We start from the raw sequence: 17903 nt of genomic DNA on the forward strand, positions 1-17903 counted from the left end.
AATATGACAACCGGACCGGGGTACACGGTCTCCGACGCGTCACTGCGAAGACTCCAGAAAATGCTAAACATTCACCATGACCCGTACACAACATCTCATGTGCGTAAAAAAAGCCACGTAAATAACCGCCGAGGACACATGACCAAAGTCTCGTAGGCTTGGATGCCTCCCCCTTCACTCCTCTTCCCTACTGATCTCGTCCGCCACCCCAACAGTGGTTGTGGACGTGATGAATGGGCTTTGTTAGGCCCCTGTCGTCCCATTGAAAAGCAAGCTCGCTCGCTACACCCCTCCAAGCGTCGCAGTCGTATACCGACGCACCCCCTCTCCAGGAATCGTTCCTTGTTCGCCTCCGCTCACCCTGCAGCCAATTAACTCCTCAAGCCACACCCATCCTCAACTACTGCGACATTCCTGGTTGCCAAAATTCTCCTCGCTTTCTTCCATTGTACCAGGAAACAAGTTTGAATAGACTGGTGGGGACGTAAATTGAGCAGGCCAAAGCTGTGGTCTCGTTACAGTTGTCTTCCAGTTTTTGACGTCAGCATTACACATTGTAGGGGCACAAGTGGCACCCCCCCCCTTTACCGAGGGGCTAGTACCCAGGGCCCAGTGAGCCCCGGCCCCCCCTTAGCGACGCCACTGCAGCTGAGTGTTTTTTGTCACTACAAACCACAACTTGCCTTTTGTATATATGTTTAGAGGTGTGTGATTATCAACTTTGCGTTTGCGAATTGAATACAAGTTAAACGTTGCTGTGAATTCAATAAAATATTTTTGAATACGAATAGTAAAAGCTGGCTGCGAATTGAATATTTTCAAACCACACTATCTTTGTTTTGGTGTTTCTAGAGTGTATAAAACACAACTACACCAAAAAAAGACAGCTTAGGCAGTCAGAACTAGACACATCTCTGTTCAGGTACTTGCGCTTGACATACAAAAAATTTAATGTAACAGAGAAAATAAAACATAGACATGCAAACCAGTGCAACAAGAATTTTGCATACATTGCCATAAAGAAAAATGGGTTCCTCAAAATACTGTGAACACACTAAGCATATTAAATATGATAGACAGCAGTCCCCCCACTCTCCTCAATGATTGAAAGGAGGCTGGGAATGCTAGTTGCCGGTGGGACCTCACCAACAAGCCAGCAATAACGTTTTATTTCTCACTTCTGCTATTATATTTATAGAAAACCTATTTTAGATTATAACTTTTGCTTTCGTAGTGTTGCACTTGACCTAACATACACCACAGTTAGCAAACACTTGCTTGGTGCAAGGCTTCTGCATTAGGCTTTTGGCACGGCTTCGGTGTCATGCAGAAAAACCAACCTGCAAGGTCTTACCATGTAGTGAAGCTTGAAAGTTTGCACGTCTTCAGATAGATCAAACATTCGTTCCTCTATTATTTGTAAATTTCAAATATTTGAAACAGAGCTGCAAATCGAATATCAAAAAGTACTCGCACAGTATTGTAAGTTGCGAATGTTCACACACCTTCAAATATACTGCCTGGTCCCTTCAGTATGAGTGTATAATTTACACAAATAATTTCATGAATGAGAGTTAAAAATCCAGTAAGGTGTTTCATGCAAGTTTGACGCATTTATTTGAAATCACTGATAAGCATTGGGTGCAGTTGATTGGATGCTTAACCGCTCTGTCTTCCCTGTACTATCTCCCACATCCCCTCAAACTCAACGGGCATGGCTTCTGCTTTCCTTTCTTTCTCCACCGGATTCGACCTCCCTCGAAGAATACGCCATTGCCCTTGCAATAGAGCACGCTACTCGTAATGTTCCTACCACCACGCCAGTATATATCTTCTCCGACTGTCAGTCAGCCCTTCGTAATTTCACTAACCATAAGACCCACCCACACACCACTGATTTTGTCACTCCGATACTTGCATCGAATCCTCGGCCACGCTTCACACTGGTTTGGGTTCCTGGCCACGCTGGCGTGTGCGGAAACGCCTTAGCAGACGTGCTCACCCGAGTACCTTTCCCGGGTTTGCCCATGTCCTGGCCAACCTTGTACCACCCGCCGACGGTTCGTACTCAACACCGCGCTTCCCGCCGTTACCAATTACACGCCCAACGCCTATCACGTACCGTACCTGTACCCACCCCCCAGTTCCCGTCTAACTCGTGAGGCTGCGTGCCTCATTCGGCAAGCTCAAACCTCTTCACTCCCCTCCCATCACATTCTTCACCGCATCTATCGGCGCGCTGGTCATCCTTCCTGTCCCACCTGTTCTTCCTACCCATCCATCCCTCATTCTTATTGGGACTGCAGCCCGCCATCACTTGACCCATCCCTCGCCTCCATCACCTCCTGGGAGCTCTGGTTGTCTCCCCCGCCGACAGTAAACATCCAGGCTGCCCAGGAAGCTCTCTACAAACACGTGCACCGGATCCGCACGGACATTCTGGAGTACTACGTGGATCCGGTCAATTGAACTTTGAAATTAAGACCAGGCATTCAGGAGTACTACGCAGATCCGGTAAATTGAACTTTCAAATTAGGACCTGGACTTAGAAATAAGTGTTTGTTCTCTCTCTCTCTCCTTCCTTCCTTTTCAGGGTGGGCATTCATAGGGGCACTTGTTGGGTAATATGTTGTGTTGTAGTATGTGTGGGTTTGTAGGCATCTGTAAAACGGCTTTGGACTTAGAGGTTCGCGAGGGAATCTGGCAGGTCTTTTCTGCTTTCTACGAATCCGTGGCTAGTAAATTTGAGGGCAGCAGTGCGTGCCGCCTCATTCCCTTGTAGAAAGGCGTGATGTCCAGATGAGGTAGATGATCACTAGCTTTTGCATGCGTCGTAGTGTATTTGAGGTGTGATGCATCCTTCTTGATAAAGGGACATGCTTACTGGGAAGCACGGTGAAATCTGTCGTGGCTGTGCTTGCATCTGTTTTTTGCAAAGTTGTGGAAGTGGTAGTGGTGAGTGTGGCGGGCATCAAGGGTTTCTTATGAGTGATTAATGGTAGACGTCCCAGGGTTTTGTGCTTAAATATGCATCAAAACAGTGAACTGAACGAAGGTGGCTACGCAGGCTAGTTGAGACTTCATCTTGGAAATTTTGGTCAAATGTCAGGCATGACTCAAGGAAAGGATAGAGACAGGAATGAGCTTCATCAACGAAGCTTCATTTCCCTCTGAGAGTGATTACAAAGTAAACAAAACCTTCATGTGACACTGCTTTAACACCACATGTAAAAAGCAATTACAGCTGCTGCACACTTCACACTAATTATTCAGTATTCTATAGTGCATCTGTCTCCCACCTTTATCACAATAGGCCTCAAAGATTTCTCATTCCTGTTTTGTGCCATACAACTTCAGCACTCTCGTCGTATCGAATTCTGGCATGTAGCCACCTGGCGTGCATTGAGTCTTGGAGTGGAGCACCAAATCGGTTTCTGTTCAAGTCGTCAGCAATGCGGCATGCTCCCACCACTGCCTGTTAGGGCCTTGTCTGCCCTATGTACAGGTGCAGTCAAAAGTAATTGGAGCACGGGAGCTGTGGCCGAACTGCATCGGAGCGCCGTGTAGCTGCACCGGCGGTAAACGAAAGGCGCAGAACACGCATGCGCGCCTGCCGACGGTGATAGCCCATCTATACTTCTCAACCCACTTCTTTTAACGCGGCTTCGAGCAAATTATTCGCAGCATACTGGTCTCAGCGATGGCGCTGATAGCATACCCACCTAAACATATTAGAAAAGAAAAATTGTCATTTCAGACCCTAGCGATTACGACGCTTCTCCAGCAACTCGCGGGCGCTGAAAGTGTGTGAGCGACGCTGCCAGATACCACCTCTGCTATCAGCGCCATCGCCGAGACCAGTATGCTGCGAATAATTCACTCGAAGCCGCGTTAAAAGAAATGGGTTGAGAAGTATAGATGGGCTATCACCGTCGGCAGGCGCGCATGCGTGTTCTGCTCCTTTCGTTTACCGCCGGTGCAGCTACACGGCGCTCCGATGCGGTTCGGCCACAGCTCCCGTGCTCCAATTACTTCTGACGGCACCTGTACCATCAATATACATTGAAATAGGAACAACAAACCATGTGACTTTCAGTATATGCTGTGCATCATGGTGACGGGCTGTGCAGCCACAGGAGGAACAAAGTTACAAGAATTCGTGTCCAACAGTGTTATGGAAATAGCATTTGAGAATGTTAATTTGGCCCACTGCCACATGTAGTGCGGGGTCCCGCTACGGTTATCAAACTTTGTCACTGTGTAGGATCAAGCAGAACACGACGAAGGCTTATAGCAGAAGCACAAACGGGCACCAAATATGGCGGTGGGCGAAATAAATATTTTCACAGACCGAACAGTGCCCTCTCGACACCCACGTGCAAGTTGGTCGAACTGGAAGTACATAATACCTTAGATAAACTGCACGAAGCTTACCATCACTCCCAAACCTCCCGCCTCAACCACCTACCAGACGAGACACCCTTGAACTCGTATATCCAGCGCCCCAAGAACAGCTACAAAGTGTGCCCCTCCACATCCGTCAACACATTTGTACAGCTCCCATACCGCGATATACGCATCAATACGCTCGTCAGGAAAGCAACCCTCTGGAGACCAACGAAACTAACGTGGATAATTACCGTAAAATCCCGAGCAAGCGCCCCTACCCGGACAAGCGCCCCCCCTCCATTCTCGATTGATTTGAAATTTGCGGCAAATCCCGAGCAAGCGCCCCCTGCCTTTTTTTAACCTTGTCCGGCGCTTCACCCATTTTCACAAAACCTCTTACCTAGTTCAGTATTTTCTTTTCTTTTTTTGCTAAATATTTGCATGTTAAATTATAGAATGACGCAATTTTTTGGAAAAATAAACTGTTTGGGCTTACGTATGTCACGTGCAGTATCCCTTCCCCATGCGTAGCCAGCACACGGCCGAAGCCGAAGCTGGGGGAAACGTGAGCCAGCCGGAGCCAGCATAGCTGCTGACAGTCGCCATTTGCCATTATCGAAAAACGTGTGGACCGTCCCACGTGTGCGGGACGTAAGCGAGAAAGATGCATTCGTACACAGTGAAAAAAAAAGGTTGAGGTTGTAGAATGGCATCGACAAACCGGCAGAAACGTGCACGCGACTATTTGCGTCCATATTGAGTTCCGGTCCGCTACTGTAAAAACTTTCGCGGGATAGGTATTGGGGGAGGGGGGGACGCTAGCTCGGGATAATACGCCGCCATTTTGAATTTCGGTCGACGACCGAGCAAGGGCCCCCCTCAAAAATTCCTCAAATTGTCTGTTACCACAGGGGGGGCGCTTGCTCGGGATTTTACGGTACAAACTTTTCATTTCTGCGCGCCAAGAGTCCTCTGCAATGATTTAACAAGAATATGCAGCAAGACCATGACCTCCTGAATATAATGTCCCGGAGCTTATGACAGCACGCAGCGATTACAAGACACGGGGTCCGACGAACCAAAGCGACGCGCAGGAATCACCTTTGTAGGTCGCAATAGTCTTGTCTTGTTATTTCTTAGTCAACGACCGTGTGGTGAGCGACAAGAGTTTCGTGCGAACGATCGTTCGTGGCTGGCCGGTCGCAATAGTCTTGTCTTGATATTTCTTAGTCAATGACCGTGTGGTGTTTCGTGCGAACGATCGTTCGCGGCTGGCCATGATAGCACCGCCGTTTGATGTTGAAGGCATACGCGCACTCGCACGTCGGAGACGAAACGCCCAGCGGCCTCAACACGGTGCTCTAATGAAATGCAGCGCAGAAGCTTGTCGCGAGCGCGCTCATCACTCTCGCAAATCGAGGTGGCACAACTGATGCAGAACGCCCGTGTTCACCGTCGTAACGCACTACGCGCAAATAAGGCGGCCGCACACACTCAGCGTCTCAATCACACGCTGCACACCACCGTGAGTGCTCTCCAGAAGTTCTTCGAGAGCGCCCTTATCACAATCGCAAGCCGAACACCTATGCACCGCTGCAACGGCAGACAAAAATCACAGCGAGAAGATCGCGGCGAAATAACCGTACAACAGCTGCCATTTTTTTTAAATCATGACGTCACATCCGGCAAAAAAAAAAGTCGCTTTCTTTGTTTTTTGATGTCTAGTTGGCGCATGCGCAGTAGTGCTCGTCCACCGTTCCTGAACGTCAGGTCTCCGCTAGCAGATCAGCCGGCGAGACATTTCGGAAAACATTTGACAGATGGCGCCGTATGCATTAGTGTGTCGCTACGCAAAACTGATGAGACGCTCTACTAAAACTCCCATCGCGGTGTCACGTAGCGGGACGCAAAAATTTAGCGTTTAGCGTATGCAAAGGCCACAAACGCTGTACTAAAACTCTATTAGCAGCAAAATAGCGTGCGTATGTGAAACCGCTTGCGTTTACAAAGCTGCACACCGAGCGCGTACGTTTCAAACCTAGTGACATCGTTTAAATACACTGGCAAGCACAGTGTAACGTAGTCAGATATCAACCGTATGCTCAGGCGACAAGCAAGAGCTTGTTTTATGTGGGGCGGAGATTGCGCATAAAGGCCCGTTCGCACTTGCGACGAAAGCGAGTGAGAGCGGCAGGAATTCCGTCGCTTTGTCGCGCGACGATCGTTTTTGTCGAATGGTCGGGACAAATTTTGGTTGCGCGACAGAATTCCCGTCGCTTTCGCTCGCTTTCGTCGCAAGCGGGAATGGAAAGTTCTGCCGCTGCCGTCTGCTACGCAGCTCGGAGGTAACCGCGCGATCTGCTCGGGCCGGATGAACGCCCACACTCCCGCACGGCAGCGCCCCAAGCGGCAGACGGCCGCGTACATCGCTCCCGGCGCCCCCCTGGAGTGCGTAGAGCCCGCCCTCGGCACACTAGCCAGTATATTTCAGGCACTATTCGCCCCGAGCGCGAACACAGTCGGCCCCTGGCGGCGGCGGGACGAACCGCTCCTAGTGTGGATGGCGCTCTCGCGTCGTCTGCTTTTTCACGTTGCGTGCGGCGCAAGACGCGTGCTGCACACGACAAAACAACCAATATGTGTACTCGTTTGGCAGTAAGCAATGACATAGTTACCTCTGCTTGCGCATTTCCTCTAGAAACGCAATAATCAGCGGCCGTTGCGGGTTAATGCGCTGGTTTAATTCCACGAAACATCTTCGCCCTGGTCACCGCTTGAGTATGAAACGTGTTATAAACATTGCTTCCACACATTGCACTTTTCTTATTGTTGAATGCAGTCGTCTGCCGTTTCGGGAACGTAGAAGGGTGCTTTTTGAAGTTGGCGTGGTGATTATTTAAATGATAAAAGTTTAGTACGCGAAACGGGTAAGAAGCGACAAGACCTGTGCATACGCGTGCAAATTCCACACCCTTGTAAAATTGCACTGTGTCCTTATAGAAAGAAGAAACAAACAAAAACACACTGCACACGACCCATGCGCTACCGCCCGTACATTACCGGACCGTATTTTACACCCGCAAACGCCTGTGTGATCGTGTCCTTCCCGTACCATTTCTAAAATAAATATCATTTTTGGACAGTCGTTGTTTATACCGAGGAGGAGCAATAAACATTTATTCAACTGTATCGAGTTGCTAATTTTACGTATTATTTAAAATACGTTTCTATGGATGCGCAAGAGTATTTAGGGGGATTTTTCGGTAAAATTAAGCAGTTGTGAGTTTGCGTCTGTCATGTGGCATTTCGTGTGTCATTTTTATATATATCATTTTCAAATCCGACATGAATCACCTTGTCCAGAAACGTGTCTCACTCAGCATAACCAAATGCCTAATATGGTCACGTCTTAACCTCTTGAGGTGGACCTAAGTTTAAAGAAAGAGGAGAAAACGCGTAATATAATGCACGTTGTTGCCCACATGTGTGAGGGGGGTGTGCCATGACTCGCTGTTTTTTTTTTTTTAATTTTTTCCCACAATGCTTGCTTTCAATACAATTTCGAAAAAGGCGAGCCACAATTCCTGGACAATCTCGGACCAATCAGTTTTGAAAATACGTACTGCTTTTTCACCGCTACAGAACACGACGCCTAGTGTAGTTTCGATTGTAAATGATAGTGATAACCGTAGTTTGGCTTTTCGCGTTACATGCGTTCTCTTCACGCTGCTCCTGCAACGTTGCAGACCCCCCCCCCCCCCCCCCGAAAAAAGAAAAAAACGAAATGCACCGACATCTTTTATCCTTGCATTTTTTAATCAATCCTCAAGAATTAAATGCCAAGAAAAATGCGATGTTCAGTTTACAAAACAAAGTAGTTACCGGGAACCCGTTGCGCTGATTCGCAACGAGAAATAAAAAGGTAACGTTTTACTACATCTGCAACAGCGCAACTTTATTTGCCATCTTTAGGGTTCGTAAGCGACCTTATACGCAAGAATGCAAACACATCTCGCTGTTGCACGCACCTGTTAGATTTTAAAAGGAACGCAAATGGTCAACAGAGCAGCCGTAACAGAAAATTTGTGCTCACTGTGAGGTCCGGTTTGCACACTGTAAACCTGCTTGTCACTTTGCGAAAACCTAGCTAAGCATGAGATGTTGATTGTACTGCGTTCGTTGACAATTCAATTCGCAAGTTCACTTGCGACGAAAGCCGTAAATAAGTGATCCGAAACCGTTATTCATCAAACCTTCCTTCAGAGTCGTTAAAATTTCATTTAAAGGACCCGTTAGAGCGGATACATTTATATCTCTGCGCTGATCAAAATTCAGTAATTTTATGTTGCCTTTTGAACACACAAACAATATCGTCAGCTCTTAGAAAGAATTTCGGGGCAGTTAAGTAGTGTTACCATTTCAGGGCATCCCACAAATGCAAGAATGCGTCATGCTACCAGTGAAAGCGATTGAGATTGCCGTTGTAAACTGAATTTCAGAGATCGAGGCTTCCTGATTTGTTTCTATTTATGCTTTTATTGAAGGCTCAAAGCCATAGTCTGGAAAGATCGAACTTGCTACGAGCCACAGCGTACAAGTTCATTGCCACAATTACGGCCATTCTGAGATTCCCGATGAGTCGTCGCTTTTTTTTTTTTTTTTTGCGTAGTAATGAAAACTGACTGCCGCTTCCATGCTATACATTGAACGTTGAGGAGCCGAACTACAGCATACCACCCTTGTTTGCACCTTTCGGGCGCACATACGGCGGGAAAAAGGCACGAAGCGCGCCCACAGTGTGCATTCTTACGGGCCGCTCAGCGGAGCATCCACACTAGCAGCGCGACGCTGTCGCCACCTACATGTCGAGCTCGCGGCGAATAATGGAGGAAAGATTTTTTGCTTCCGATGAACCTAGTTCTTTGCCCCTGTGTTTTTAAATACGTGAAGTGGTTAGCACGTCGTCCTCACGCAGCTCTGTATCGTCGTAGCATCGCTGATTGTCCGAACGAAGCTTGCAGCTAAGCCAATGCAGCGACCGAAGCTGTGTGTGTGTGTGTGCATCGCCTCCTGTGTGTTGTGGACGCGTTCGTTTCGCGATGAAATGCGACATTGTACTTCTGCGGGTGGATAGTGCTTCCCATGGTCTGGATTATCTTTCTCGAACGACGTACCACTCAACCTCGCATGGGGTATGTGCAGTGTGCCTGGCTAAAAGCCTTCTCGCTTGCGCGCCAGAGTTGTGACTTGCTGCTCGTCCCCGCAAACCGGGTGTGAGGTGAGTGCCGTATTTACGACGGGCAGGAGGAGGCAACTCATCGTCTGTCAATCGCGGTTCAGACTTGCAACGCATGTTGTGACGTTGCGTTCGTTCGAAACGCATCTCTGGATTGTTTTGAAGTTGAATAAAATGTACGCGTCAAACCCTGGCATTCGGCTCAGGGCGTTCTCTGCGATTGCACCAAAGAAGTGCCACGGGACTTTCTTTATGGTACGTACTCACGTAAGATAAAATCCACGTCGTGTTATGGCCGTGTTGCATGTTAAGCGTTTGTTTACACTTGTTTCGTTTGTCGTAAAATGTCAAAGCACTCCGGCACTCCGCTGGCAGATCAGCCGGCCAGCCGACGCTGAGCAGACGACTCATCTCTTTGCCGGAAGTGCGTGAAAAAGCCGCCCAATAGCAGGATGTCTAGCTCATGACGAACATCTGGGAATCGATGATGTAGACATGTGAAGATGGCGGCGTCCAAAAACACGAAGGAAAGGGTGAGAAAAAAGCGACAAACTTTGCAACAAAAGTGTGAGCTTTCCGCTGCGCGTAAAAGAGTAATACTTGGCACAGGTGACGTTGGCGACCCAATCTAGCGATTGCGCTAGTTCATTTAGTGTGCTCAAAATGCCTTTCAGGGCCCCTTTAAAGCTAATTTCAAGTTTTCGTTCTCCGCGCGGGGACAAACTTGGTATCATGCTAGCCAGTCCCACTGCCCTCGCAAGCAGAACTGGTGCGCCTTACAATGGTCTTGCCACTGAAGAATGCAAATAAAGGAAGTTGCTGTGGTTCAAACCATGCATATAAAACATGTATCCAACGTCACCAATAATCCTTGCCGGTGATTTCAACTACCCCGTAATAAACTGGCAGACGTGCACACCCCAAGGCTGCGCAAGGAAAAGCGAATGCAGGGCATTTCTTGACGTTCTTTCCTTATTTGATCTGCATCAAATGGTTTGCAAACCAACACGAGGAAGTTCTGTTCTTGACCTCGTCCTGACAACCGAACCGGAAAATATGCTTGTTCACGTCTTAGAATGTATTAGCGACCACAATGTAGTACACTGTGAATATCTTTTGAAAAAACAAACAAACCTGAAAAAGCAACAAAAACTATTTTTGATTACTCCCGAGCGAATGTCGAGGCGATTCTTGAAGAGTTATCGTCTTTTTCTGTATGGTTCTTGCAAACCATGGCTTATGTTACGAAGCGGCCAGCGCCGCAGTACTTCCCCGCATCACTCCTCGGCTGTGCGGCGAAGCCACTACGTGCGCCTTTGAAAACAGGCGCCACCATGTCGGTGACAAGTTGCGACAAGCCGCGTCAGACGCTTCGCTTTCGGCGCATTTCAAAACTTCGGCGGCTGCCGGCGAGGCTCGTCTCCACGCTCTTCAAGGACACAGAGGCCCCGCGAACTCAGCGGAATCCTCCTCTCTCCCCTCTCCCGGACTCAACGTGCGCCGAGGCTATGAACGGCTTACGAACTCTGGAAAGAGCGTTGTGTGTGTCTGTGACGTTCGTGGCGTGTTGCAGCTTGTTGCGTTTTGACCGTTACCGCTTTTGGGTATGAATAGACCCCCGCAAGCGTTGTAAACCATTCCTGTTAGAGCAGCGAATCGATGCTGTCGCTCTGCTCGAGTCCTGTATTGTAACCTCGCCCTTCGGGGCATTGTTCTTTGGCTTCGGCTCACTTCTCGCTATGAAGTAAACAGTTACGTTGGCTTATCAGCTCTGGACCTCTTCCCGGCTGCAGTCGGCCTTCACGGTCGCAACACTTATCGTAATACAAATGATAACTGGCTCGCTATACGAAAGAAGCTTACTGAACTGAAGCAAAAGCACGTTCCCAAAATTGAAATCGTCACATCAACACACAGCACATGGTTCTCGTCCCAAGTGAAAAGAGCGATCAATAAGAAGAAACGACTTTATTCGAAAGCGAAGTTGTCAAATTCGGATGGCGATTGGCAGCGCTATAGTGAACAGTCAAATAAATGCAAAGCGGAAATTGAAACGTCCAAAGAGAAGTTTTTTAATGGTGACATTGTAAGCATGTTAATTAGCAACCCAAAAAAGTTTTGGAAAGTAATTAACCCCAAACACTTTTCTCCATCCACTTTACCTATCATAAATAACAGCGTGCTACTCTCGCCATCTCAAGCTGCAACAGATTTAAAGGAGCCATGAAGAGAAAATACAACTTCATTTAATTTTAAAGAACTAGGATTCAGTATCTCACTCAGCTCCATTAGAGCCACAAAAGATGTTTTTTAACGAAAAAAAGCAAGAAGTATTTAAAAACTTTCAAATTTTGCGCCACAGTGACGTGTTATGAGCAAGAATGACGTCATACAAGCCAAGAATAAAACATAATTTTCAGTGCGTAACTGCACGTTAGCATTCAAGTGATGCGGTCAAATGGAACTAGAGACCCCATTACAGACGTCCAGTCATGTGTCGTCACGAGGCGGCCACCAATCGCACAAACAAGGTTCCGTGACGTCATAGAAAAGTTGCGGGAAATTGGCTAGGGGTCCCGACTGCTTCACACGTTTTCTTTCATATCTCCGTTACTTGTTCGAAGATTGCGGTGATATTGATATGATTGTTATCGGGACTAAGCAGTCTTTCTAATAAACCCAACTTGTATTTTGTCTTCATGGCTCCTTTAAACTCCTTTTTCATCTCGGTATTCACGAAATAAAAGCCAATACCACCTGATCTTACATTTACTTCAATTAACGCATCTATGAATGACCTCATAATCACTCCTGAAGGAACAGAGTCGGCCATCGTCTTTCCAAAAACTCAGCCCCTGACTCAGACGGCATCTGCCCAAAGATACTGAAAATGACTAAGCCCATAATATCTCCGATTTTTGCCGCGCTTTTCCAGCAGCCCCTAGATACAGGAATCGTACCAGATGATTGGAAGATCGGTTGTATCACTCCCATTTACAAATCAGGTGACCGTTCAATGCCCTCAAATATCTTTTATATCTTTGGTTTGAAAGACCGATATCTTTGATTAGTATTCCAGGTAAGTTACTTGAACATGTAATATCTTCCGCAGTTATGAATTATTCAAGTTAACATAACTTTTTTTAATAATCAGCATGGTTTTCAGCAAGGTAATTGTTCTGAAACATAATTGTTTGAACTCATTACGGACCTTCATCAAGCTGTTCGCGATTCCCTCAAAATTGAGGCTATATTCATTGACTTCAAGAAAGCATTTGACAAAGTTCCCCATGTTCGTCTATTGATGAAAATTAGCCGGTTTAATATCCGTAGTACAATTATGAATTGGATTACAAGCTTTTTAACCAATCACTACCAGTTTGTTTCAGTAAGCGATCAATCTTCTGCTTTAGCAAAAGTTACATCTGGTGTCCCTCAAGGCTCAGTACGTGGACCAATTTTATTCCTAATTTACATTAATGATATCAGTAAAAACATGTCTTCAACAGTTCGATTATTTGCGAATGATTGAGTTCTCTATAGACAAATGAACACCTCTGAAGATTCTAATATTTTACAGGCTGACCTAAACAAAATCTCCCTTTGATGTGAGAAAGAGCCAATGGAAATCAATGTTTCCAAAACAAAAGCAATGACATTTATTAGATCTAGTAACGTTCAGTTCACTTCATATTTTATGAATAACTTGTGTATAGAAAATGTGACTTCGTTAGAATATTTAGGAGTTCATTCAAGTTCTAACCTTACATGGAATGATAATATTGATGAAATAATTTCGAAAGCAAGTAAAACACTGGGATTCATTAGGCGTAATTTGTATTTAGCAAATCAGTCCCCTAAACTATTAGCTTACACAGCTTTAGTTCGTTCAAAGATTGAATATGGTTCTATAATATGGAATCCAAATCACAACCTCTAGTCGTTACAAAATAAAGCAGCGCGTTTCATTACCAAGAACTACTCCAGAACATCCAGCATCACGGGTATCAAAGAATCCGTCCAATCCGCCTTTTTCATTGCGGTGTGCTGCCACCTAGCGTGCCTAGCGGAAGTTGACGCGGTAGGGTTTGCCGGCGTTTCCTCCGGCAGCGTTCTCGTTGTATGCACGGCAATCCCACATTACGGCGAGGAGCAGCCGAAGTTTTTCTTCTGTGTTGGTGTTATAACGCCTTAAGATGACAGCCCCTGGTCATCGCATAATACCAGGCGGCTTCTTATCCCTGAATGAGGGCTGGCAGAGAAATCTCGGACTGATCCGTGTGCCGTCCGAGTAGCAGAGCGAGCAGTACTTGGAGTCGTCTGGCATGAAGTGCGATCGCCAGCTCAACAAAGGCCGGCAGTTCGCAAAATGCCTTTAAGCGCTGGACACATGTACGATTGGTACACGCGATTCGCATGCGACTGATCGTTCCGACTGTCGCCCCGACTAGTCGTACGCGTGAATTTGAGACGGTCCGATGCGCGCATGAGATGCGTCGTCGGCGTCGCTCCGCCCACTGCTTTTAAGTGCAATGCACTTCTTAGGCGACCCTGAACCTGCGTCCACCGGCGATGTCCGCGCACGTGGAGATGGGCGCGCGCAGCCTGGCCGCTGACATAGCACATACCCACGTGGGGGATTGGCCAGGAATCTCCTCGTCTTCCTTGGCAACGGGGGGAGATGGGCGCGCGCTGCCTGGCCGCTGACATGGCACATACCCACGTGGGGGATTGGCCAAGAATCGGGCGTGAGAAGGGCTAATGCACCTGCTTAAAGGAGTACTGACACGAAATTTCAAAGCTGAGATCCGCTCTAGCAATCAAGTACAACGACAACACAAATAGGTATCTGTGAATAAATGCATCTTTCTTTCTTTGTAGTTGTGTGTGTGTGTGTGATCTCTCTTTCGCGAACATTACCGAACCGCGCAAATTCAACTCGTGCATTCGCACTTTCACATTCTTCCCCTCGGGGAAATGCGGGGAATTTTTTGCTCCATGGTCAACTACGATGATCGCTGAGCTGAATTTGTAGATTCTGCGCGTTTGTTCGCAAGAAATGGATAAAGCAAGCAATCGTGAAGCGTTTTCTGCCTTCGGAAACAGTCCGCGCACACGCCGGCCGCGCCTGCCAGCTCGGCACACTCAGAGGCTCGAACCGGCGCAGACCACGGTAGCAACCGCGCTTGTCGCTGCTCTTATGAATCAATCTGATTGCTAAAAAGAAGTTCCACATGCGAGAAAGTAGGTGTTAGTGTGGTGAAAAATTGTGCTAAGGATTGTTGTCAGGGCTTATTTTAAAAGCGGCGATCACATCTGCCGCGATGCAAGCCTACGCTGACCGGCCGCCCCGGCGCGCGGTGCGCCGAGCGGCCCAGAGATGGCGATACCTGCGCGGAAGCATCGAAACAGGCTACGCAGATGTCTCGGTCACCGATCGCTCAAACGGCAGTTATAGCTTAAATAGAGTTCCTCATGCGAGAAAGGGGATGATAGCGTAGTGAAAAGTTGTGTTGCGGATTGTCATTCGCAGTTGCACAGATAGCGGCGATCAAATATCCGCCAGGATGCTAAGCCCAAAGTTCCCATCACCCGAGCCGACGCGAGCGACGCAAGCCGCCGTAGCCGATCGCGTGCGGCCGACGGGAAGCGATAGAAACCGACACCGTTCCCTTTTCGGCACTCCGAGTTACAGCGGAACGCAGGACAAGTTGTGGGCATTGTTCCGTGCACAACGAGCACACACAAAAAATCAAACGATGTAAATACAACCACGACCCCTTCCCGCTTGTGCGGGAGCTGTGGGGAATGTCGTCTGCTGCCCCTACCGGACTGCTTAGGGACTTGGTCGCTAGGGGATTGCGCATGCGCAGTGGGGTTGTGAAAGAGGCGGATTATACCTCCCTAGAAAAACGACGCCTGCTGGCGTCGTCTCTCACTTCCAAAGAACGTATCATACCCCATCATCCTTCACTGCACCCCATATCAAACCGCCGCATCAAATTTTTCCGCGCCTCGACCATCCCTTCAAAGTCCGCCCCATGTTTGCACGTACAAATCTCCTTCGACAGCCACAGCTCTTTCTGGCCATTTATAACTGGAACAAGCTGCCCAAAGAAATTGCTGCTATTTGTGACCCGACTCGTTTTTTGCGCAATTGAAGCGCAATTTGAACGCGCATGTCAAGTAAAAAACATACCTGTGTGCTTTTTACAACATGAAGTGAATTTACAGGTTTTGTGTTGAGTGTTTTTAGTTTTGCATCCAATTTTTTTCCTGCTTCTTCTCTTTTCTTTTTCCTTTTTATTGTGTGGTAACCTGTAATATGTTGTAAGTTGCCTTTATCTGCAAATTGTATTTAAATGTCTGAAATATCTTGTTGTTATCCCCCCCCCCCCTATGTAATGCCCGTAAGGGCCTTTAGGGTATCTGAATAAAAAAAACTCCAACTGTCGCCCAGGCATTTACCAACCGTCATGTGGCATATCAGCAGCTGTAATACACGACGGGAACAATTTTAGCATGCAACAAGGTGGAACAATAGTACATATCTTACGTGAAATTTTAGGCTATGATAATATGATAAAGGGTCCCACCACTGCCATAGCAAAAGCCGCTAAACGTTGCCAATGCGGTAAACGGATTAAACCACTACCTTACCCCGCAGCTAAGGAATTCAGTCATTCTGGGCTTCATTACAGTTGGTTATTTGACGTTTGTGGAGAAAAATGGCGCTATTATGTGGCGTCACGTACGAATTTTGATGAGGCTGGGGGACAAAGAAACAGAAGTTTTTGTCAGAACGTTGTTAATTGTTTTTCCACACATCGATATCCCTTCTTTCTTTACAAGAAAAAAAACGGCGACGATCACCTGGCGACGAGACGCAAGGCTGTTTTTGTTCTTCTTCTAACCTTTGTCTTTTCGTGAACCTTGACATACACTTCTTAGACGGTTGTACGGGTTTGAATCTTAGACAGTGACACAGCAGGCGAAGTTGGCCATCATACACTAAGGGAGCTCTCACCTACTGCGCAACTAGTCATCACGGTAAAGTACCTTTTTTCCCGTTTTGAGTAATACATTTTTACTGCGAAATTTTTTACCTCTGATGAGTGCAGACACGGCATTCATATTCTGAAGGTGTAACGCGCCAACGCTGCACATGGGCTATGATGCGCGCCGTAGTGGAGGGCTTCGGATTAATTTTCACCCCCTGCGGATCATTAACACACGCCGAAACCTCGACAAACGGGCATTCTTGCTTTTCGTCTCCATCTGAAAAGCATGCACCGGGACCTTCAACTCAGCAGCACAACGCCTTGCCACTACGCCACCAGGCACAGCAAAGGGAAGACATATTTCAATATGTGAAGCCACTGTAAGCTAGGCAAAGTTTTGTTCAACCACTAACCGGGCAAAATTATGAAGCGAAAAAGGGATAGAACGTCTTGTATACAAAGGTACTTCATAAAACATGTTTTCAGCTATTGTAAATGAAATAACATGCCCCTCGCTGCGCTCAGCGCGTGAAATATACAGGTAATTATTTGTCCGTGCCTAATTTTAGAAAAAATTGACGCAGCAGTAAGAATCACTACGCTCACTGACAATGAACCGGTTATAACAAGATTTTGAGAACACCTAATACAAGACATTGTGCTAGATACGGTAGTGAAAGCCGCGACAGTATATCAAAAGGCGAAAGCAATCATGCCAAACTGACAGCAGTTGGGGAAGAGTAGGGTTTTCTTTGCCTGGCTCATTAAAAAAGGCAAATAGTGGACATTTATGATTTATGTACGTGTCGTCGACGAAGCACGCATCTTAATACTACCTGCCCACATAGCCTTTGACACAGGGACCGTTCAGCCGAAAGAATACAATGTCAGTAGTAACCAGTAACAATTGTCTTCATGGTCCTCAATAACGTTGAAACGATTTGGCATAAAAATATGCTAACAGAGTTTCGCTCTGCTTCTGCGCGGTCGTATTGGTCATTGGACAGGCATGCCAGAATACCCATTCCTTGATATTTATTCAACAACCATGGAGTTGCCACTCACGTTCACTGATGACAACCACAACCACGAAGAATGCACGTGCCATCCGGTGCTGCCACACACCATCATTCTTGAATCTTGACAAACACCGAAAGCGGGCAACAAGAGAGATAACTGAAGCATTTTACATAAAAAAGAAGGAAATAGCTGTGCCATCCAACCATCTGTCTTGTAATCAGACGCTGAGTTTGCTCTCTTGTAAAAAGGCTGATAAA

The 17903-nt window shown here is 47.1% G+C and overlaps 1 long non-coding RNA gene across 1 annotated transcript in view; it reads left to right on the plus strand.

The window, feature by feature from the left end:
* Positions 1-16589: 16589 nt before the first annotated feature.
* The window catches only part of LOC144161847 (uncharacterized), a 47026-nt gene continuing 45712 nt past the window's right edge, over positions 16590-17903 (plus strand). Inside the window, exon 1 of the long non-coding RNA XR_013320504.1 lies at positions 16590-16675. This is a non-coding gene — a long non-coding RNA (uncharacterized LOC144161847). The remainder of the gene's footprint in view (positions 16676-17903) is intronic.

This window comes from Haemaphysalis longicornis, unplaced genomic scaffold (assembly GCF_048455015.1).
Source record: "Haemaphysalis longicornis isolate Haplotype H1 unplaced genomic scaffold, Haemaphysalis longicornis Haplotype H1 scaffold_12, whole genome shotgun sequence".
In the NCBI taxonomy this organism is placed as follows: domain Eukaryota; kingdom Metazoa; phylum Arthropoda; class Arachnida; order Ixodida; family Ixodidae; genus Haemaphysalis; species Haemaphysalis longicornis.